The 24,675-nt window shown below is 43.0% G+C and overlaps 1 protein-coding gene across 1 annotated transcript in view; it reads left to right on the top strand.

Moving 5' to 3' along the window:
* The window catches only part of LOC308674056 (ankyrin repeat and fibronectin type-III domain-containing protein 1-like), a gene marked incomplete at its 5' end in the record, with an annotated part of 278,899 nt that overhangs the window by 2,791 nt on the left and 251,433 nt on the right, over positions 1-24,675 (top strand). The gene's annotated exons all lie outside the window — the stretch shown is intronic.

The following is a 24,675-nucleotide window of genomic DNA, read 5'->3' as shown; positions in this document are numbered from 1 at the left end:
AATTGTGCTGTACCCACAGATTATGGTTAAACAAACCCGTGGCTTTAATGAGCTGTATGAATTCAGCCGGGTTTTTTTAAAAAAAATTGTACGTCTTGTTTCCCTGTGTCACTATTTACACGGCAATCTTAATTTTTGCTTTGAGATCACGCGGTTCAAATAAAGAACTGTCCATGTTGACCTTGGTCATTCGTCTTTGATAATGCAAGCCTGGTACTTTCCTGGAGAGTGTGAAAGATAGATTCCCTTGTTGACAGCTTCCCAGACAAAGCATGCTCTATTTTAGTGGGGAGTGACTGTGTCAAGGGAGGAAGTGACATTTCACTTTTGCTGTTCCGCTGAGCTGCTTATCCAGCACCCAAGCCTGTCCTTCTCTTTCTATCCCTGTGCTCCGCGCCATAATTCTGGATCATGGAGACAGCTCGCTTCGGCATTAGAGCCCATCGTGATGGGAACAGAGTCTTTGGGAGACCTGTTTCCAGCTAGGCTTCCAGATTTTATTTTATTTATTTTGCATTGGAATTATATTTGAAGTTATTTAAAAATACCCGAAGAGGTAACAATAAGCCTTAAAAAAAATTCAAAGTCAATCCAGTTGAAAGCTGTCTTCCAATATCTCAGAGGCTGCCACAAAGAAGAGGAAGTCAAGCTATTCTCCAAAGCGCCTGAAGGCAGGACAAGAAGCAACGGATGGAAACTCATCAAGGAGAGAAGCCACCTAGAACTAAGCAGAAACCTCCTGACAGAACAATTAACCAGTGGAACAGCCTGCCTCCAGAAGCGGTGAATGCTCCAACACTGGAAGTTTTTAAGAGGAGACTGGACAGCCATTTGCCTCAAATGGTATAGGGTTTCTTGCCTGAGCAGGGGTTTGGACTAGATGACCTCCAAGGTCCCTTCCATCATCATCATCATCATCATCATCATCATCATTGTCATCATCATCATTATAAAACATGAAACTCAGTCAACTGAACACTCAAGTTGACTGGCACTAATGGTTGACACGGGTTGCTGCCAGCATCCTAGGTATCAACCAGGTATCTCCTTAAAATGTAAGATGTTCTGAGTAGCGCAGTTTTTGGTAGCAGTTTTTTAAAATTATTGTTGTTGTTGTTATTGTTATTATTGTTATTATTATTATTATTATTATTATTATTATTATTATTATTATTATTATTCTAATTCAGGTAGTTCTCAACTTGCAACAATTTTTTAGTGATCATTCAAAGTTACAACGGCACTGAATAAAGCAGCTTATGACCCCTTTTTCACACTGACGACTCTTGCAGCATCCCCGCGGTCAGGTGATCAAAATTCAGACGCTTGGCAACTGACTCATACTTATGCCGGTTGCAGTGTCCCGGGGTCACGGGACATTAAGTTATTAAGTATACAGTTTAATATCAACATCCTTGTTACGTTTTTGTTACATATCAATAATGTCAGTTTTAGATAACTTTTCTAATCAAAACATATCTTTAATTGCATTTGTACTTAATATCCATATGTTCAATCGGTATCCTGTTTTGGCTTTTTTTTTTAGTTTTAATTTTCCACCAGTGTTCAAAATGTCTCTATTGTTTATCATTTCAAAGTAAGTTACATCTGGATAACCAAAAACTTCCCTTACTCAAACTTCTTAGCACTTTCCTGTATCCCTCCTCATACCAAAATCTAATATTCTAATTACAAATCTTATCTTTCTAGTTATGATAGTATTTCTATTTCTAGCAATTATCTGTTCTCCACCATACTCAGACATCTAGTCAATAATACAGTATATAATATCCCATCTAACGAATCAAAACCTCTATTTTCTTCAGTCTTACTCTAGCTTTCTTCCTTTGCCAACTCACTTTCCAAGTCAGTGCATTTGAATCATCAAATAATTTTTCCTCTGTTTTTGTGCATATTGTTTGGTATAAGAAAGACCATTTGGTTAAAGTATTTGTGGAAGAACGAACCCATTGATATTCATTAAACAGCCTCCTGCCTTCTCCAATTTGCCCCAGTTCTCCTAATAGCTCTATCTTCCATTCAGTCAGTTCTCCTTCCTTTTCCTCAAATATGTCCTGAATTCCTGATTGGTAAGAGGTCTTTCCCATTCATTCAGTGACTGTTCAGAGTTACGACAACCCTGGAAAAAGTGACCTATGACCGTATTTCACACTTACAACCTTGGATCATATGATCAAAATTCAGGCGCTTGGCAACTGGAGGGTTGCAGTGTCCCGGGATCACATGATCCCCTTTGGTGAACTTCTGACAAGCAGAGTCAATGGGGGGAAGCCAGTTTTACTTAACAACCACGTGACTCAACAATGGCAGTGATACACTTAACAACTGTGGCAAGGAAGGTTGTAAAATGGGGCAAAACTCTCTTAACCGCCGTCTCGCTTAGCAACAGAAATTTTGAACTCAACGGTGGTCATTAGGTGAGAACTACCTGTACTTGGGAATGGGAAGGAGGCTTCTTGCTGGAGGTCCTTGGGTGATCGCTTGATCGAATTCAGGGTGGGGATCAAGAAATACATCCCCTCCCCTTTCCCAGAATTCAAACACAAGGTTCCCACGGTGATTTTAAAGAAAGCGTTGAGTTGGTCCTCAACGGAAATCTGGTTAACGCAGAAATTTCCTAGGAAGCGAGGAGCAGCCTTCCCTCTTGCACAAATTGCAAAGAAGCCCTGGGGGATCGAATTGAAACTGTGTTTCAATAAAAGTATTTTTATTTCATTTAAAAGTGTTTTTAATAAAATGCTTCATTTTCCAGTCAACGAAGCGGAGACAAAGTGAATTGTGACGTGCTTGTTTTGGAGAAATTCAGAAGATCTTGCTTCCTGAATGGGATTGTGGCCCGGATTTGTGCTAAAACCGTAATATCCTGTGATGTGGTTTGAGTTTTTAGGTCCTGGGAACCCAGACATTAAGTCTCATAATCCACGGATTATGATTTGATGTTCTGTATAAACCCAGCCATTTATATGTCTATTAAGTAAGTCTTTTGTTTATTTTATTATGAGGTTGTTCATTAACTTCTTTGGAGGAGACTCTGCATGGTTGGCCTTGAATTATATATTCTGAATTCCTATGTCATTTCCCCCCACACACACCGATCTATGGCCACAAAACAGAGATTCTGAAGAAGTGATTACAAATTCTATTAAACAAATAAGCCCCCCCCCGCCCCCCCAAAAGAAAAAAGGTAAAAGGTAAAGGTTCCCCCGCAGATGCGTGCTAGTCGTTTCCGACTCTAGGGGCTGGTGCTCATCTCCGTTTCAAAGCCGAAGAGCCAGCGCTTGTCTGAGGACGTCTCCGTGGTCATGTGGCCGGCATGACTAGATGCCAAACAGTGGGTTAGGACGCTGAGCCTGTTGATCAGAAGGTCGGCAGTTTGGCGGGTCGAATCCCGAGTGCCGCGTAACAGAGTGAGCGTCTGTTACTCGTCCCAGCTTCTGCCAACCTAGCAGTTCGAAAGCACGTAAAAATGCGAGTAGAAAAATAGGGACCACTCCGGTGGGAAGGTAACAGCGTTCCCAAAAGAAAACATCACCTTAAAAGAGGACTGTGATACCACTGTTCCAATCAAGACAATTTTTCCCTTGTTGTTTTTTTTTGGCGGGGGAGATTAAAATGCGTGTGGGACTTCCAAGTCGTGAAACCTGGATACCTTGTATAGACTGATCCTACCTATTCTTCTTTAGGAATTTTCTACCGGGTAAACGGTCTGACCTGCTTTAATTATAACCATTTTCACTTCGCAGGTTGTCTAAATATAAACCGCAGCTCTTAGAATCACACAGCTGTGGAGAGACCCATCTACCAAGCAAAGGTTTCTCCGATAACTTGGGAGAACAGGGATTAAAATTTGGATGAGTTGCACAAATTGGCAAGCGGCCCTATCTCTTTAATTCTGTATTAAGCCACTGAAGATTAACTTGAGTCTTTTCCTTCTTGCTCTTTCTGAATCTTGTAAAATTGCCTAGGGCTCGATGCTTAATAACCTCGAACTGGAACAGATTCTGAACATATTGAATGCATTAATCACCTGGAGTTGAACTAATTTTCCATGCTTTCCTACTTAACACATGTTATTATCTGAGGGGTCCCTGGTGCTCTCTTGAGCTTGGTTGTATTCTTGCAGGCGTTTCATTACCCAACTAGGTAACGCCATCAGCGCTAGAAGGGAGTGGGGTCTGCTCTTTTGTTTACCTACAGTAGTTTGCCCTGTCGGTGTTTAGTGGGGGGTGTTGTTTTCCCCTTGGTAGCTCCTTGGTTAGGCTGTGGTTCCCTGCTTTATTTTATTTTATTTTAATTCCATTTATATCCCGCCCTTCTCCGAAGACTCAGGGCGGCTTACAAGCTTAGCAGTAGCCTTCATTCTATGTATATGCCTGCTTGTTAGGGCTTTCATACACCCCCCAAGCGGCATTATTACAAAGTCAGCTTAATTGCCCCCAACAATCTGGGTCCTCATTTTACCTACCTCGGAAGGATGGAAGGCTGAGTCAACCTTGAGCCTGGTGGGACTCGAACCTGCATTAATTGCAGGCAGCTGGTGTTACTTAAGGAGGCATTAGCCCACTGCTCCACCAAGGCTCACCAATTACTGCTTGATTGTCTGGTCCCAATAGAAGAGTGAGCCTCTGTAGCTCAGGGTTGAACTGTCAAGTCCTTGATGCTCTCTTGAGTTTGCTTGCTTGCAGATGTTTTATTATCCAACAACACAAGGACCAATGAAGGAGACTCAGGGTTGAAGGGAGGGGTCCTTGGTGCTCTCTGAGCTCGCTTGTTTTCTTGCAGGCATTTCATGAGCCTAACTAGGTGACATCGTCAGTGCTAGTAAGGAGTGTGGTTTGCTGTCGGTTTATATTCTGGGGACTTGCCTGTCTGGGTGGGTGAAGGTGGTCTTAGGGATTCTTTGCTTGGGCTGTTTACTAATGGCTCTGTGGCAGTTTCTTGACTGGGGTGTTGCTTACTTGATTGTTGGCCTGAAGTTGACCTTGGAGTTAATCTAGGCTGATCTGGGTGCTGATCACTGGTGGAGAAGTGATGGAGTCTTTTTCTCCTGGTTGATCGTCTCTTTTGCACAGTCTACAGATGTTGTTCATGTCTATGTGTCTATTGATGGCTGATTTGTCAGCGTGCCAGGCTTCTAGAAATTCCCTGGCATTTGTGGATTTGGCCTGGTCTAGGATCGTCCCATTTTCCCAGTTGAAACTAGGGTTAAATCCGTCTGTAAGTTGTGAAATTAAAGAATTTTCATCATGCCCGTTGACTGCTAGTTGGTGTTCAAAGTTGGTGTTTGATATGTTATCTCATATCAAACAGAGAGCCAGTTTGGTCTAGTGGTTAAGGCTAGTAAGTGGGGAGTTCTAGTCTCGCCTGAACCGTGAAAGCTGGCTGGATGACTTTGGGCCAATCATCAGGAAACAATCGTGTCTAAGGTGAGACTGGAACTCGGGTAACTTTAGACTCAGTTGTGATCGTAAGTCGAGGATTATCCATGTAAGAACATTGTAAAAACTCATAGTCAACCCCCCCTTCCCCACAAGAAAAGATAGAACTAGAAGTTACACCAGCAAAAAAAAAATCAAACATGGATTTAAATCAAATCAGATTTGGTTCTAGTTTGATAGATAGATAGATAGATAGATAGATAGATAGATAGATAGATAGATAGATAGATAGATAGATGATAGATAGATAGATAGATGGATGGACGGACGGATGGATGGATGGATGGACAGACTGACAGATAGATAGATAGATAGATAGATAGATAGATAGATAGATAGATAGATAGATAGATAGATAGATAGATAGATAGATAGATAGATAGATAGACAGACAGACAGATGGACTGACGGACTGACGGATAGATAGATAGATAGACAGACAGACGGACAGACGGACAGACAGACACAGACAGACAAACAGACCAAATCAGATTTGGTTCAACTAACACTCAATATTAACCTGGTTTATATCCTCTGAACCATTTTTTTAAGATGGTCCAGTGAAGAAGCCATGATGTGCCTGTTTGCCCATAATGCTAAATCAGAAATCTGGGTTTTTAAAATGGGGGAAAAAAACCCTGTAAGAATAGCTTTCGTCCCCTGTCCTATTGCCTTCCAGCCAGTTTCATTGGTTTACAACTTAAGTGAGATTGCACAAGGTCATCGATACAGCCGTTGTATTTGGTATTCAGATGGAAAGGATCAGGGGCAAGTTGCAGATGTGATTTGTTATTCACCGAGAAGTTTTAGAGTAACGCGTTATTATCCTCTTAGGCAGTTGGAAGGGGAAGTCTGCAGGTCTTAAGGGAAATTAAGCACATTCCGTGGCTGGAGAAAAGTTAGGGCTTTTTTCTAGAAGGCAAAAAATAAAATAAAAATCCTTTGAGGTGATTACACTTCCAAGTCTATTGGGTGCTAAACACACCCACTGCTTCCTTGCTGAGTCAATGCTGGGTGGGTGGAACTTGCTGTCACTCTGTTTTGCATGCAGGTAGAAAGGAGGAAGCGATTTTTCAAGCGGGTGTAAATATTACAAATTCTGTTAGCGATTTCTGGCTGCGATACATTTTCTGAATGTCGCAGCTTCAGGAGGAGAGGGGAAAGTGTAACTGAGCCTCAGGCTTTTCCCAAGTCGCGTGCTCAGGGCTAAAGGAGTTTGCAGGAAGGTGGCGGTGAAAAGTTCGAACAATGTTCAGAAACAATGTTCAGATTTAATATTTGGTGTGCTGGAAGGAATCCCGGCTGAAACCATTTGAGGCAAGCTGGACAGTGGTTGCGTTCATCTCTTTCACTAAGCCGCATTGCGTTTGTGCCGTTTGGAGTGTAACATCAGCCAGGCTTCATCACTCATAGATTGGGATTTCTGACTTTGCATTATGGACAAACACAGTAGTATGGCTTGCTGAGTGGACCATCTTAAAAGAATGGCTCAGAGGATGTGAATTAGGTCAATACTGAGCTAGCTGAATTGAATCTGACTTGGTTGGTGGGTCAGGGGGTCTGTCTGTCTGTCGTCTATCTGTCTGCCTATCTATCACTCATCCATCTATCATCTCCATCATCTGTCTGCCTCTATCATCCATCATCTCTATTATCCGTCTGTCTGTTTGTCTATTTATCGTCTGCCTATCTATCTGTTGTCCATCATCTATCATTAATCGTTGCCATCTTATCTGTCTGCCTATCTATCATCTATCATCCATCATGTATCATCTTCTATCTATCATCTAATCTATCATGTATAATTTCTACTATCTATCTATTTATCTATCTATCTATCTATCAATCACTCATCCATCTGTCATCTCTGTCATCTGTCTGTCTCTATCTATCATCCATCATCTCTATTAACTATCATCTGTCTGTCTATCTATCTATCTATCTATCTATCTATCTATCTATCTATCTATCTATCTATCTATCTATCTATCTATCTATCTTATCTTGCTGCCCATCTCGCCAAAGGCGGCTCTAGGTAGCTTACAGACACTGAATAAAATGCAGTACAAACATTAAAACAATAAATCAAGGTCTTGAATTAAAAAAAAACCCAATCAAAATAAAACTAAGCTGGATGGAGAGGGAGGGAGCAAACTGCTCACAGTCAGGAGGGGGGCTGTTCTCTACCCCATCCACCACCTCCAATGTGCCACCCCTCCATTGGGGCTCCAGGCCGGTTGACACAGCCGTGTCTTCAGGGCCTTTTGGAAGGCCAAGAGGGTGAGGTGGGATCTGACCTGCCATGGATCTCCAGAGGAGGAGATCCATGGCAACCCCCCCAAAAATGGCTCTTCCTCTGGAACCTGCCAGCTGAAATCTCTTGACCCAAAGGGTCTGCAGCATGCACTTTCTGCAACCATGGGTCAGGTGCAAGTAGCCAGGAACAGGATTTGAGTTCAGAGCATTTCAAGATTATTACACGTTACCTGTGCACAAGAATCTGATCTACTAACAGTCAAGGCAAACTAGCCGCCAGATAAGAGTCAATAGAATTCGTGGGAGGCTTAAGTCTCTTGTGGGAGCAGAGTGATTCCAAACTGATGGTGCATTTGATCCCACCCTCTGGCCCCCACCTGCTCATCTCCTACAGCAGTGATGGCGAACCTTTTAGAGACCGAGTGCCCAAACTGCAACCCAAAGCCCACTTATGTATCGTCGGGTGCTGGGTGGGCGTGGTCCATTGGGTGGGTGTGGCTGCGGTGGTAACGCCAGACTGGGTGGGACTAAAAAGTTCAATCAATCAGTTCCAACTTTGCGAGAAGTTGAAATTGATTGATGGAACCTTTTTTTTTTTTTGCACACGGCGGCGGAGGCCTAAAGCGAAAAGGCCCAGGACTGGGGCGATGGCACGCGTGCCCACAGAGAGGGCTCTGCGTTCCACCTGTGGCACGTGTGCCATAGGTTCGCCATCACAGTCCTACAGGCTAATCCCACTGGGGTGAGCCAGATCCTCATGCAGGGCTTTAAAAGTGATAACCAACACCCTGAATTAGAAGCAAACTCTCACGCTTGAATTTTTCCCCCCTTCATTGTGTAACTTTTAATTCTTTCTTTGGGGGGGGGGGTTGGTGGTAGTGGTGAATTGGCCCCGAGGTCGCCTGAAATTGATATTAAGCATTTCACTTGCAATAACCTTCACATCTTGAGGCGGGAGCTAACGCCGTACAGTGTATCCCCGCACAAAAAAATGAAGCCGTTTTTAAATAAATACAATGAAATCACATTTCCCAAAATAAAACCTCTTTCTTGCAAAAACAGGAAATCCGCAGAGGAATGAAACACCCTGAGATAGGATGGAAGCTGCTGAAATGTGTGATTTTTCTGAGAGATGATACAGTACAATTGAGGGCACTTATGCAGTTATGCAAATGTATGCGTTCCGTGTCTGATAGATAAATCTGCCTCTCACCATACTGGAGACTAGAGATTAAAATGTGAAGAGCTGCTTATTAGCGGGTGAAATATTAAGATTTGGAACTTGATCCGCCAGCAGCTAAACTGATAAATAATTGGTATTTCATATATTTTTTCTTCCTTAAAAGAGGGATGATTTTTTTTCATTTGCTACCCAATCTTTAATTCTACGCGGGGTAGTAGTGCCCCAACTAGAAAAATGATAGCAATAGGAATAGCACTTAGACTTATATACTGCTTCACGTTGCTCTACAACCCTCTCTAAATGGTTTACAGACTCAGACGGTTGCCCCCCAACAATCTGGGTCCTCATTTTACCGACCTCAGAAGGATGGAAGGCTGAGTCAACCTTGAGCCAGTCAGGATCAAACTCCAGGCTGTGGGCAGAGTTAGCTTGCAGTACTGCAATTTAACCACTGTGCCACCATGGATGGATGGATGGATGGATGGATGGATGGATGGATAGATAGATAGATAGATAGATAGATAGATAGATAGATAGGTAGGTAGGTAGGTAGGTAGGTAGGTAGATAGATAGATAGATAGATAGATAGATAGATAGATAGATAGATAGATAGATAGATGATAGATAGATAGATAGATTGATAGATAGCATAGCATAGCATAGCATAGCATAGCATAGCATAGCATAGCATAGCACTTAGACTTATATACCATTTCACAGTGCTGTACAGCCCTCCCTAAGCAGTTTACAGAGTCAGTATATTGACCCCCAACAATCTGGGTCCTCATTTTACCGACCTCAGAAGGATGGAAGGCTGAGTCAACCTTGAGCCAGTCAGGATCAAACTCCAGGCTGTGGGCAGAGTTAGCTTGCAATACTGCAATTTAACCACTGTGCCACCATGGATGGATGGATGGATGGATGGATGGATGGATAGATAGATAGATAGATAGATAGATAGATAGATAGATAGATAGAATAGCATAGCATAGCATAGCATAGCATAGCATAGCATAGCACTTAGACTTATATACCATTTCACAGTGCTGTACAGCCCTCCCTAAGCAGTTTACAGAGTCAGCATATTGACCCCCAACAATTTGGGTTCTCATTTTATCAACTTCGGAAGGGTGGAAGTCAGCCTCGAGCCGGTCAGGAAACGAACTGCCGAACTGCTGGCAGCGGATAATCAGCAGAATTAGCCTGCAGTACTGTGCCATCACAGCTCATGTTCAATGTGGAATGATGCTCAATGTCTGGGTTCTCCTGCATTCACAACTCCTGTTTGAAGAATAAACCGTAGTGATGGCAGGAAGGCTTTTGTGCAAATCCTCCTTGTGTGACCATGGCTCCCTAAACCATTGGTTTAGCAACCAATCAAAGTTATGTCAACACTGAAAAAAAAGTGACTTATGACTGGTCTTTGTGCTTGTGACCGTCGCAACATCGGCATTTGTCACATGGTCAAAATTCAGGTGTTTGGTAACCGGCAAGTATTTATCATGGTTGCAGTGTAGTTGTTGTGTTCCAGGGTGATGTGATTGCCAGCTGGTTTCCAACAAGCAAAGTCAATGGAGGAGGCCTGATTTGGTTAATAACTGTGAGATTCAGTTAACCTCTGCAGTGATCCGCTTAGAAACCATCACACACACACACACACACACACACACACACACACACACACACAAATGTTTTGTTAGGAATCCAAAAATTTATTATATATGTGTGTGTGTCTTGGCATATTCGGGTCTTTTCTTGTGTAAGATTGAGAGTGTCTTGGCGACGTTTCGACGAGGTCCCACTCGTCATCTTCAGGCTGGTGTCTCCGGCTTAATGCTTGTGCAAAAGCACGAAGCCGAAGACGCCAGCCTGAAGATGACGAGTGGGACCTCGTCGAAACGTCGCCAAGACACTCTCAATCTTACACGGGAAAAGACCCGAATACGCCAAGACCTACATACCTGTATGCGTGAAAAATCAGGTGCTGCTTAACAATAATCGTTCCGCTAAAAAGGAAGATCATTGCACAGTCTTGCGGATGGCAAACAAGGTCCCTCTGAACTAACGCCTGCCATTTCCTCTTCGTGGGTCATGATAAATCTGTTTTCCTATTCTCACAGTGGATACAAGGGAAATTTGTGTATCTGTGGGTATTTGTGTTTGATGAGCCAAAGAAGAGTGGGGGGGGGGTCAACCTATTCTCCAAAGCGCCTGAAGGCAGGACAAGAAACAACGGATGGAAACCAATCAAGGAGAGAAGCAACCTGGAACTAAAGAGAAATTTCCCGACAGCGAGATCAATCAATCAGTGGAACAGCTTGCCTTCAGAAGTTGTGGGTGCTCCATCACTGGAGGCTTTTAAGAAGAGACTGGAGAGCCATTTGTCCAGAATGATATAGGGTCTCCTGTTTGAGCAGGGGGTTGGACTAGAAGACCCCCAAGGTCCCTTCCAACTCTGTTATTTTGTTAGCCTGAATATGATTTCTTGGAAGTCTCTCGTTGAGAATCGGAGGAGGATACTGTGACTTCCAGGGAAATGTTGTGGTTTGAGTCGACAAAGAACGGAAATGCTTTGGTTTGAATTGGGCAGATCAGTGAGAGAAACGGAGATAACGATCAGTCAGCTCAGGGCTTTAGAAAGCACGAAAAAGCACAGATTACCAAAGATGGGAACTGATGACCAGCAGAAGAGGAGATTAAAATCAGCAAGCAGGTTTTTTTTGACCATCGAGAGATTAGGATGTGTTTCCCGCTAAGGCCAAAGAATGAACCGTTTGCATTTCATGATCCTTAATTCAAAGCAGTCATCAGAGAAATCCTTCCCCCGCGTTGCACGACAAAGTTAATACCTGCTGTAAAAGAAAACTTTACAATAAGGTAGGAATAAAATCTCCCCTTGTTGCTGACTTTAAAAAAAAATGTAAACTCTGGCTGAGAGCGAAGAGTTGCACAGTAGAGTGAAAATTGGTTATTCTCAACGATCTATTGGCAGGTTTGGCTTGAGATCACCCAGCTGGATTTCATGGCTAAAGTGGAGCTAGAACTCACTATCTCCTTGTGATTGGCCCAAGGTCACCTAGCTGGATTTCATGGCTAAGGCAGGACTAGAACTCCCAGTCTCCTGAGTTCTAGCCTGGTGCCTTAACTACTAGATCAGTTGTTTGACCTTTTGGGTTTTAATGTTCTGAATCACCTTAAGGACTCTTGTTACATTTAGGAATGCTAACATTAGCTGGCAGCCATCAGCTTTTTTTTCTTTAGTTGAAGATTGTCCTTAATGTACAGTTGAGGGGAGAAACATGGAATAGAATAGGACAGGACAGGACAGAACAGAATAGAAATAACAGAATGGAATGGAATGGAATGGAGTAGAGTAGAGTAGAATAGAATAGAATATAGAGTTGAGTAGAATAGAATAGAATAGAGGGATGCGGTGGCTCAGTGGGTTAGGACGCTGAGCTTGTCGATCAGAAGGTCGGCAGTTTGGCAGGTCGAATCCCGAGTGCCGCGTAACAGAGTGAGCACCTGTTACTCGTCCCAGCTTCTGCCAACCTAGCAGTTCGAAAGCACGTAAAAATGCAAGTAGAAAAATAGGGACCACTACGGTGGGAAGGTAACAGCGTTCGGTGCGCCTTTGGTGTCTAGTCATGCCGGCCACATGACCACGGAGACGTCCTCGGACAAGCGCTGGCTCTTCGGCTTTGAAACAGAGATGAGCACCAGCCCCTAGAGTTGGAAACGACTAGCACGCATGTGCGGGGGAACCTTTACCTTTTAGAATAGAATAGAATAGAATAGAATAGAATAGAATAGAATAGAATAGAATAGAATAGAAAATAGAATAGAATAGAATAGAAAATAGAATAGAATAGAATAGAATAATAGAATAGAAAATAGAATAGAATAGAATAGAATAATAGAATAGAAAATAGAATAGAATAGAATAGAATAGAAAATAGAATAGAATAGAATAATAGAATAGAATAGAATAGAATAGAATAGAATAGAATAGAATAGAATAGAATAGAATAGAATAGAATAGAATAGTAGAATAGAAAATAGAATAGAATAGAATAGAATAGAATAGAATAGAATAGAATAGAATAGAATAGAATAGAATAGAATAGAATAGAAATCTTTATTGGCCAAGTGTGATTGGACACACAAGGAATTTGTCTCCGGTGCAAGAAGCTCTCAATGTACACATAAACAGCAAATAATAGGTCATCAATCATAATCATAGTTAAAATCATTAATCAACTTGACAGCATTTCACCAAGGCTGCCATCAGCGGCGTCATCTTTAACGGAACATATATGGTATCAAAAGTAGAAGGTGAAATAGGAGGGGGGGGACAGTGATATTACCACTTGCAGTTATTAGAAAAAAGTTGGCATCCTGCAATTTGCTTCATCCCAGCAGGTTTCCAACATCCTAAGTGCAACTGCAGCTTTGCTCAGCGGCAGACACTTTAGCCAACATTACTAAGCATAGCAGCCCTCTCTCTTGCCAAACATCTGTGGCACTGTTGTTGCCTCTTAAAAGCCCTTTTTAATTTGCCACCAGGTTGCAAAAGAGTTACACAAGAACCCGAAAGCTAGAGATGAGGGATGGGGCAAATTTCCGGATCCCTGTTGTTATCTCAGAAGGGAATTAAAACTTCCTGACAGATCTGTTTAGAGATGTAATTACTTTACAGCCTCTCTGTGTTCTTAAAAAAAATATCTGCACGAATCGATGGCTGGAGTCAAAGAGATAGCTATTTGAACAAAAGCTAAAAAAAAAAGAAAAGAAATCTAGTAATAATTTTGCAATAAAATGTAGGTGCCTTCATCACTGGAGATTTTTAAGAAGAAACCGGACCGTCACTTGTTTGAAATGGTATAGGTATGCTTGAGCAGGGGGTTGGACTAGATGACCTCCAAGATCCCTTCCAGCTCGACTGATCGCTCAGGATCATAGTTAGTGTCCAATCAGGGGCTGTTCTTGGTGCTTTCTGAGCTTCGTTGTTTCCTTGAAAGCGTTTCATTACCCATTAGAGCCTTGGTGGAGCAGTGGGCTAATGCCTCCTTAAGTAACACCAGCTGCCTGCAATTAGTGCAGGTTCGCGTCCCACCAGGCTCAAGGTTGACTCAGCCTTCCATCCTTCCGAGGTAGGTAAAATGAGGACTCAGATTGTTGGGGGCAATTAAGCTGACTTTGTAATAATGCCGCTTGGGTGTGTGTGTGAAAGCCCTAATAAGCAGGCATATACATAGAATGAAGGCTACTGCTAAGCTTGTAAGCCGCCCTGAGTCTTCGGAGAAGGGCGGGATATAAATGGAATTAAAATAAAAAATAAATAAATAAACTAGGTAACATCATCAGTGCCAGTAGAGAGTGGGGTTTTCCCTCACTTTATATTCTAGTGACTTACTCACTGGACGTCCTTTGATTGGGCTGTTCTTTATTGTTAGCTTGTTTGGAAGTTCCTTAATTGGGGTATGGTTTACTTCTTGATTGTTGGTCAGTGTCCAGCGGTAGGCAACCTTGGCTCTTTTAAGACTCATGGACTTCAACTCTCAGAATTCCTGGCTGCCATTTGTATAAATACAGAGGAGCAATACGTTTGAATAGGGGGAAAGCATTTATTTGATCTTGAGCGTGGGTTTGTTTGTAACATGATTCCTTTGATGTTAGTACATGATAAAAGGGTTGGTTGAAAGCGTTCCTACTGTAATTGCAGCTGGGGAAGGCGGAGGATAACTTCCAGTACAGTTTGCAGAGATAACCGGGAGGCAGAATGGGTTTCATGCTTAATAGGGGTCATCAGACCTATGTAAGTAGATCTTATTGTGCTCTCCTGGGAACTGGTGGACTGTTGCACTTCAGATGCCTGTATACCTGCGTTTCTCAAACTTGGTGTCAGATGCAAGAATTCAGGAGCCAGGACAGAATTCAAAAGCACTACAAGTTTATTTCATGCTACCTCTACACAAGAATCTGAATGACTAACGTTCACGGTGAACTGCTGCCAGATAAGAGTCAACGGACTTCAAGGAGGGCTGGATTTAGATCCCTTACAGTAGCGCAGAGATTCCAAACTAATGATGCGTTTGACCCCTCCCTCGGGCTCAGCTTGGACCCCTCCTATACTTGGGAGCTTTAAGACTTGTGGATTTCAACTTCAGCAACATGCTGATAGGGAATTCTGGGCATTGAAATCCACAGGTCTTAAAGTTACTATGTGTAGGAGATGACCAGATTGAGCCCGAGGGAAGGGGGGGGGGTCAAACGCATCATCAGTCTCAAGTCCCTTCATGCCCTCAAGAGATCTGAGTCCAGCCCACCTTGAATTCCATTGACTCTTATCCACCGCCAATTTGCTTGGACCCTTAGTAGTTCAGGTTCTTGTAGAGAGCTTAAGATTGCAAGAAACCTACATGTTCACTTGAACTGCCTGGATTTCCTGATTTCCAATGCTTGACCCCAGGTGTCAGGCCCAAACAACCAGATCCAGACGTGAAAAGTTCAAGTTGACTGTTTTATTTACTGTACCTGTAAGTACCAGAATCCCCCCAGACTGCTTGCTTTCTCTTGGGAACAAACAGATAAGGTTCCATGAAAGTTAGGAGGTTTCAGGCCTAGGTCTCTTGTTGCTGTGCAATGACTCCAGGCTAATTGCCCACTTGATTCCTCCTGCTTGCTGGCTGAGAATTTCTCAACACCAAGTTTGAGATATATAGGTAAGCAGTGCCCCAAAAGTACTTTTTTTCAGGAGGCAACTGGACTTCCTTGTTTTTCTTTGAAGACCTTTTGCTTCCCATCCAAAAAGCTGCTCCAGCTCTGATTGGATGGTGGGGAATGGAAGGATTTATATACCTTGCAGACAGCTGGTCATTTGCCTTCTTTGAGGCAGTCGTTGAGGCCACTTGGAGGTTCGTCTGTGTCCTTGGAGTCACCTGAGCAGTGCAAATGTGTGTGGCGCCTTCTTGGCGGCAGGACCCATGGCAGAAAACATCCTGCCTCCAAGAATGCTCCAGGCACATTTGCACTACTCAGGTGACCCCCGAGGACACAGACAAACCTCCAAGTGGCCTTAATGACTCTCTCAAAGAATGCAAATTCTGCACCATCCAGCCAGAGCTGAAGAAGCTTCTTGGATGAGAAATGAAACGTCTTCAAAGGAAAACCAGAAAGTCCAGTTGCCTCCAGAAAAAGCACCTTTGGGACAACCATGACCTAGATGACGGAGAATCTCCAAAGACAGGTAAGCAGTGCATTAACTTTAGAAGCTATCCAGGTACTGGCAGCCAATGGTCTTGCAAGAGGAGATATCAAGTACATGTCAGAATGACACCTGCACTTTATCTTTCCTTAAGTGCTGAGAGAAAGGGAGATACAGAGGTTCCGACGTCCTGGGATCATCATTTGCAACCATCCCAGCCAAGCAAAATCGTTGAAGGAAGCTGGATTCACTTAACAACCTAGTGATCCATTTAAGAATGTCAGCGATTCGTTGAACAATTGCAGCAAAAAAAAAATCACAAAATCGGGCGCAAGTCTCTTAGCAACTGCCTTGCCTAGCAATAGGAGTTCAGGTCCCTACTGTGGTCATAAGTAGAGGACTGCTTGTATACTGCTCAAAAAAATAAAGGGAACAGAAAATAAGACATCCTACTATTAAATACAGTACATTGTGTTGTTTAAGTGTTCCCTTTTTTTTGAGCGGTATATTATCTTTGATGACACATCTGTGAACTCATAAGAACTTGGCGATAGATCATTCTGGCCATATGGAATTTTATTGGGTCTCAAAGAGTTAGAAGACTGAGCAGCTGAAGCAAAATGAAAGAGAATACACACTTGGCTAGAAGAGATGTTGGGAAAACCTGTAGATTTCAAACCTGAACTTTTTTTAAACTAGGTATAATGCCAGAAAAGATTGATTAAACAAAGTTGTTGTTGTTAGTTGCGAAGTCGTGTCCGACCAATCACGACCCCATGGACAGCGTTCCTCCAGTCCTTCCTGTCCTCTACTATATTCTGGAGTCCATTTAAGCTCAGGCCTCCTGCTTCAGTGACTCCATCCAGCCACCTCATTCTCTGTCGTCCCCTTCTTCTCTTGCCCTCAACCTTTCCCAGCATTAGCCTCTTCTCCAGTGAGTCCTTCCTTCTCATTAGGTGGCCAAAGTATTTGAGTTTCAACAAACAAAGTATAGACTTGATTTTACACACGATAATAGCGGCAAGAATCCTATTCGCACAACACTGGAAAAATGAAGGAATACCACCAGAGGAAGAAATAATTAAAAAAATATATTAGAATGTGCGGAAATGGATAGACTCACTTTGAGGTTGAAAGAAAAAACACAACAAAACTTTCAATACTTTCAAACTTGGGACTTATTTTATCAATGGCTGGAGAAAAGGATTAGGAATTACATTTGTGTTAGGGAACGATAAACTCGGACAACACGTTTGTTGAATAAGCAGTACTGAATTGTATGGAAAAATAATAATAAAAACTTTACTAAAAAAAGAGAGAGAGATTTAAATGGAGCTGAAATTAGGCACAAGGGAGGATTACGTACAGCTTTGCAACAGTGTTGTGCTGTCACGTTCTTTGTAGTTCTTCTCTCTTGGCTTGTAATGGCTGGTTCCCAGACTGATAAAGATTTGAGAGCGGATTAATCAGATGGTTGCAAGCTTCTCTGTTATCGGTAGAGAGATTCACATCCTCGCCAGATGACGAGGAGAGTGTTGAAAGGATGCTGCTATCCTAATGTGCATTTGTAAAAGGATATATCTGAAAGGAAAATCCTGCTGCGGCTGAAATTCTCACAACCCCATTCCTTTCTTTTCAGTAAATCCTGCTTAAAGATGATCAAGCTTGATAAGTACCACTTTCTGTTTGGAAAAGACGATAAGGCCTGTTTTGCATTAAATTCCCCTGCGTTTAAAACGAGTGGGTTACTTTTATCTCTTGCAGATGACATTTCACTTTAGCTCTCTTTGAAGTCATTGGCTTATCCGACTTGTGCGATGCTGCGTGGAAAAGCTTTATTTTTATTTATTTATTTTTTTAACCAACCATTCTTTTCCAAGTACGGAAAAGCCTCATTTCAAAGTTTTTTGAGCTGAGAATGGAACTGTTTTGCGACTTGCCAAGATTTCTAGAAGGGCTGGCGTGGCATCCGAACAGTGTGGATAAGGTCAAGACTGCTGCTTGGAATTTGAAATGCTTCGCACGCCGCTCCGTGAATGAAGAGCTTTCAGCTTTTGCTGATTACTGATGAACTTATTAAAAATACAGCACGAAAGGAAATGCATAAGATAAGGAGTTGGTAATAAGGCGTGCATGAAGCGTGTTCAGAACACAGTCCTTTCGCGCGTTCCAAGGCACTTAGAAGTAGAATAGCAGAGAAATGGACTTTAAAAATGATTAATATTAAGTTGATCCCTGAAATTGTCCTAAATATGAGTCAGTTTTCAAGGGTCTGAATTTGGATTACATGACCACAGGGATGCTGCAATGGCCGTAGTTATGAAAAACGGTCACAACTCACTTTTTCCAGGGCCATTGTAACTTTGAATGGTCACTAAACAAGCTGTTGTAAGTCGGGGACTACCTGTATTGTGGGGGAGGAGGCAGCTTTATGAAAATCCACATTATCTCCTCAGTATATTCCAAATTGAACTCTTAGTTGTGGGCCTGCAGATTAAAGGTAAAGGTAAAGGTTCCCCCGCACGTGCGTGCTAGTCGTTTCCGACTCTAGGGGCCGGTGCTCATCTCCGTTTCAAAGCCGAAGAGCCAGCGCTTGTCCGAGGACGTCTCCGTGGTCATGTGGCCGGCATGACTAGATGCCAAAGGCGCACGGAATGCTGTTACCTTCCCACCGGAGTGGTCCCTATTTTTCTACTTGCATTTTTACGTGCTTTCAAACTGCTAGGTTGGCAGAAGCTGGGACGAGTAACAGACGCTCACTCTGTTACGCGGCACTTGGGATTCGACCCGCTAAACCGCCGACCTTCTGATCGACAAGCTCAGCGTCCTAACCCACTGAGCCACCGCGTCCCTGGGCCTGCAGATTATGAGACATCAAATGGAAGATCTGGTAAACAAGGACGTCAATCCCTAAATTTATTAAGCAAAGGAATTGTTCCATTTCACCTTTGTGTTCACCCTAGATTTTAATAATTAAATTGGTGATGCTTAACAGTGAGGAAAAACTGCCTGTAATTTTTTGAAAAGGCTTTTGTAATTATTTTATATAAAGGACTTAGCCTGCGAGGAACACCCACGAAAGGTCAAAGGCACCATACTTTACAACATCTGTCAAAATAACATCTGGGATCTGTATTTGTTTCCAGTTTTCTGGTGAATTTAGTTGTAGGCTAGTTCTCGCCGTACAGTAAAACCCCCTAGTGTGGTTTGATTTTGGCTCCTGGTATTTTACAAATCCAGCCTTTGGGATGGTAAACCATAGTTTACAGCTTAGCAGGCTGTGTGAGCCTAACTAATGGTGGGTTATTATTTAAATATTGATTAAGCAAACCATGGCGTCGAATCCGGTGTGAACCTGGTTGTATATCACTGGCTTTGGTCCATATCTTGCAGTTGGTGATAAACCATCCTTCCCCAATTGGAAGTGACTTCAAATATATAAAAGAGGCTTCCCCTAAACTATTTCTATTGCTTCTGTGTCTTGTGAGAAATTTGTCGGTTTTGTAAAGCCAGGGACACATGTTTTATTTAACTGTAAAAAATTGTTTGTGAACTTTTCACTGAATCCTTGAACGGTCTTGCTGTGAAGCTAATGTTTCCAGACTTTGTGGAACAGAATCTTGTCATGCTGATGGATGATAAGCAGTGAGCAAGTTATTTGTTTGAGCTCTGTGGTACTAAAGTAAAAGATCTTGCTTGCTGCCTGAAATGTCTGCCAGAATATGCGATCAGAATCGAACTCCTGGCTGTGAGCAGAGTTAGCCTGCAATACTGCATTCGAACCACTGTGCCACCGGGGCTCACCTACTTCAGGTAAAGCTTTCCTATAAAATCCAATGTTACATTTAAGTGACCGTATTCTGTATCCCTAAACATATAGCGAGGAAATTTTTGCTCCGTAATTGGGGATTCCTCAGCTTAGATCTGATTTTTTTTTTTGCTGAAGATATTCTGTGTCTCTACTGCCGTTGTATACTGAACGCTAAGCCAGATATGACATCTTCTGATCGATCCTAGTGAAGATTTTCTACCTGACTTTTAGGATAACCAACTTCAGATCGACAGCATATAGATTGTTCATCTCAGCACGGGGCCTTCGGCACACAATTTGATTGGCGCGACAGCTGAAATACAATGTACTTGAGCCGAAGATGATTTTCCAGAGTCAAGAAAGATTAGATGTGGGCCATGTACTCTCCTGCACATTGTCACTTCATCTAAGCATCCAGGCCATCTGATGGTATTGGCTAGGATGCTAGCTTATCTCTTAGAGTCAGGCAGCTATGATGAAGAACAGAAAAGCTGCTTGCGAGGTTGCCTTGCGGATTTTGTTCATGCCGGTGTGGTGGCCCCGTTAATTCCTTAAGCCAGCCTTTGGCTATTGTCTACTTGGTGGCCTCTTTCAGAATTGACAGCGGGTTAGGACGCTGAGCTTGTCGATCAGAAGGTTGGCAGTTTGGCGGGTCGAATCCTGAGTGCCGTGTAACAGAGTGCCGCGTAGCAGAGTGAGCGCCTGTTACTCGTCCCAGCTTCTGCCAACCTAGCAGTTCGAAAGCACGTAAAAAATGCAAGTAGAAAAACAGGGACCACTACGGTGGGAAGGTAACAGCGTTCCGTGCGCCTTTGGCGTCTAGTCATGCCGGCCACATGACCACGGAGACGTCCTCGGACAAGCGCTGGCTCTTCGGCTTTGAAACGGAGATGAGCACCGGCCCCTAGAGTTGGAAACGACTAGCGCGCATGTGCGGGGGAACCTTTACCTTTACCTCTCCCGAGAACCACGGGAGATCCTGACTGTTGAAAACAATTTCATTATTCCTTGGTTCATAAGTTGACTGCGTTTAGCACCTTGCTAATAATTAGCACAAGATAGGAATATTCACTCCTAAGCTTGATGATAATGGCTTTTGAGTGAGCAGCGTTCTGTCTCTGATGGGTTGGTATTTGCTGCCTTTTGAAGTAATTACGGTTAACTCATAATGGGCTGATAACTTAATAAACATAAGAGTTCTGCATAACACGAGGCAGTGGTGCATAGCTTATGCAGTTATCGCATGCTTCTTTTAAAACAAATTCTATTCTTATGGGGTTAGAACTGCCTTATGAGCCAAAGTGAGTTGATATCCACAGGATGCTACGAAGCACACTCCCGCTATACGGTAAAACATCTTATGTTTCATGATGTGTTTCAAGGTTATTTTAGACGCCACCTTGAAATCTGTTGGAACTAGAGCTGTGGAGTGCAGTATTGATTCCAGAAAAAAAACACTTCGGAGCATAAACATAGCACTTATCTACGAACTCTTTAAAGCAGCCTCAACTTTTCACCAACCCAGAAAAAAAGAAACGACTGCTTTAAAGAGTTGTATGCAGTTCAACTTATGACCGTAATTGAGCCTGGCATTAGGGTTGTAAGTCATGGTAATCATGTGACTGTGCCCAATTTTATGACCTTTTTTTGCAGCGGCCGTTAAACAAACCTCACAGTCATTAAATGAGTCGTTTTTCCCAGTGTTTTTTTTTGCCAGAAACCAGAAGTAACACTGACAACTGGCAAAAAAAATAAAAAGTGCCAAAAATTACCATCAAATGACACATCGCAAATGGTCATCAATGCAAGCCAATTGTCAAAAACCCAAAATGCGATCCCGTGACGCATGCCACGGGAACCTCAAAACTGTCTCATCAATAGCTCTGAGGATAGTGTCACCATAACTTCCTGTTTCCAGCAAAAACACCCAGTGGGCAAAATGGACTTGTGGAATAACTTGTGGAATAACAACTACTGCAAAGAAGGTCAGAAAGGGTTTTCTTGCAGACGTTTCGTTGCCAAACTAGGTAATGTCATCAGTGAACATCTGCAAGGAAACAGATCCCCAAAGACCTCACAACGTAGCCTGAAGGCACCCCAAAAAAGCAATTATTTTTTTGTTTTCTTTGGGCCATTGCCTCCCAGTGTCTCCTTAAGCTTAAAGAGATGCAGTTCTTTCCCTATTCAACTCCATCCCTATTCATTCAGCCTGCTACCCAAATCTGCTAGGTTTGTTTTTTTTTTAAAAAAATCTCCTTCTGAATTATTAGCCAGCTAGCCAGGGGTGGGATTCAGCCGGTTTGAACCAGTAGCTTGAACCACTTGAACCAGTAGCTAATTTTTTTGTTGTTGACCCAGGCCCAGGCCCAGAATTGACTTCCTGAAGCAGCATCCACGCAGAGAACCGGTTGTTCACCTATTTGAATCCCACCACTACACCTAGCTCCATGTCAACTGCAAACTTGATCATGGTCCCCTATCTTAATCAGGGCTTTTATCTGTCCTTCCCCTGTAGGAAAGACACTGAGGCCCTGCCTTTAAACCGCAGGAGTATTTTCCCCAAAGGAATATTTTTATAGACTGTGTATCCATATTTTGAAATCACTGCATTTTTGTGCTGGTCTGCCAACAGCAACCACTAATTTAAGTTTCTCTGAGAGAGAGAGAGAGAGAGAGAGAGAGAGAGAGAGAGAGAGAGAGAGAGAGAGAGAGAGAGAAAAGTGAAGAATGCTGTGTTATCGGCAATTTATGTTATAAATTGGGGAAAGGAAGGCATGTGTTACGAAACACTTGGGCACAGATCTACCTATTTGGCGCCTTCGCCTCGCTTCAGATTAAATATTTTATAAGTTAGAGAAGGTTTTGTTTGTTCCTGAAGCTGTGGAACGAAAATAGGCAAGCATTGGGATGCAGACAGCTTTTGCAGTTGTCATGACACCTGACTTGAATGATGTCATACTTAAGACATTTCACCTTCTCAAGCTTCGAGAAAGCTGCTGCTCTGCTTAATTTCCCGGGAAAGGCATTTTGATGGCAAAAACGAAGCAAAGGAAGCGAAATTGACTAGCATACGGGCATGTCCCCAAAAGCTGGACGTTCCAGAAGACACACAGACATTAAAACTACTAGGCAGTCAGAACTGAAGCAGCTCACCAGAACGTTACTTCTGTTTGTGAACTGTCTTTCCATCTTGCCGAACACGTCAGTGTGATTGTTTCATGAGGATTTTCTAGCTTTCCCCTGGCTCAGCTCTGCTGTGCCAACTCGGCCAGTGCCAGGTTGCAAATTAATGAGTCAAGTAAACGACTCCCGCCTTGAAATTGGCAGGACTAAGTAGTAAATACGCCCTTGATCTTGATTCCATCCCTCTGTTAATACAGCCTAGCACTGTGTTGGCTTTTTTGGCAGCTGCAGCACACGGCTGGCTCATATTTAAGGGATTGTCCACTGTCTCTGTGTGTGTGTGTGTGTGTGTGCGTGCGTGCCCACGTACCTTCACAGCCCTATTGATCTGGCCATCCACAGCAGTTATTTAAGGGAACACCTGCTGCCGGCATCAAGTTCCCTTCGTCCTGTGCGCTCCCACATGGAGGGCCTTCTCAGGGTGCCGCCGGTAAAAGACTGCCGGCGGATAACACCCAGGGGGAGGGCCTTCTCAGTGGGTGCACCTGCCCTGTGGAACCAGCTGCCTGTGGAGCTTAGGACTGCCCCCAACCTTCGGTCATTCCGCCGGGACCTGAAGACCTGGCTCTTTGAGCTTTCCGGCCCAGGCTGAGAGTTTTTAAATGGGGTTTTGTATTTGTTCAGGGATTAAATTTAATTATTTTAACTGTCTTTAACTTTTGTATTGTATGGACGTTTTTAAATACTTTGTAAACCGCCCTGAGTCCTATGGGAAAAGGGCGGTATATAAATTCAATAAACTAAACTAAACTAAGTTCCAGTTTCTCATTTGACCCCCTTGTCCAACCCTGGTTTAAGCCAACGTGTGACTGTAGCAAGCAGAGTGAGGCTTCCGTAAAACGGTTAGATTCCAACCCGACAGCCTTTGGCAAGGCTGTTTTTGTCATTCTTGTGTCGTAGTAGCTTTAATCTCAGATGCCAAAGACATCTGGTGGCATCTGGATAGCGAAATATGGCACTGCATCTCTCTCTCTCTCTCTCTCATTTGGTTGCTCAGCAGGTAATGTGATGAGAACGGGTTGATTGCTTCAGCTAAAAAGATTTTCTTTTTCTTTTTAATGCTTGTCAAATCTTGATTATCAACTCTTCCAGATCCCCCCAAGCAAAGCGGTGGCTATTTATAGGGCTCTAGGCAGCTTATTAGAAAAGCTGCACGGCACTTTGGAAATTATTTTTGGGGAAAAAAAGTGTTTTGGCAAACAAGCGTCGCCAGGCGTTGTTGTAAGAGGGAACCAGTTGCTAAGCACCTGGATTGTGATCACGTGATATCAGGGACAGTGTGATGATCGTCTGAAATAGTGTATTTTTTAATTTTTTATTTTAATTCCATTTATATCCCGCCCTTCTCCGAAGACTCAGGGCGGCTTACAAACTTAGCAGTAGCCTTCATTCTATGTATATGCCTGCTTATTAGAGCTTTCACACACCCCCAAGCGGCATTATTACAAAGTCAGCTTAATTGCCCCCAACAATCTGGGTCTTATATATATAGGGTTTTCCTGTCTCTGTTTCCGGAAAATAAAATTTGGAATAAGAGCTCAAGCCCGTTTTCCACCCTACTAAGAAATGTAAAAGG

This window comes from Vipera berus, assembly GCF_964194415.1.
Source record: "Vipera berus genome assembly, chromosome: 13".
Taxonomy (NCBI): Eukaryota; Metazoa; Chordata; class Lepidosauria; order Squamata; family Viperidae; genus Vipera; species Vipera berus.
Note: the sequence above shows the minus strand (reverse complement) of the source record. Positions and strands in the feature narration are given on the sequence as shown.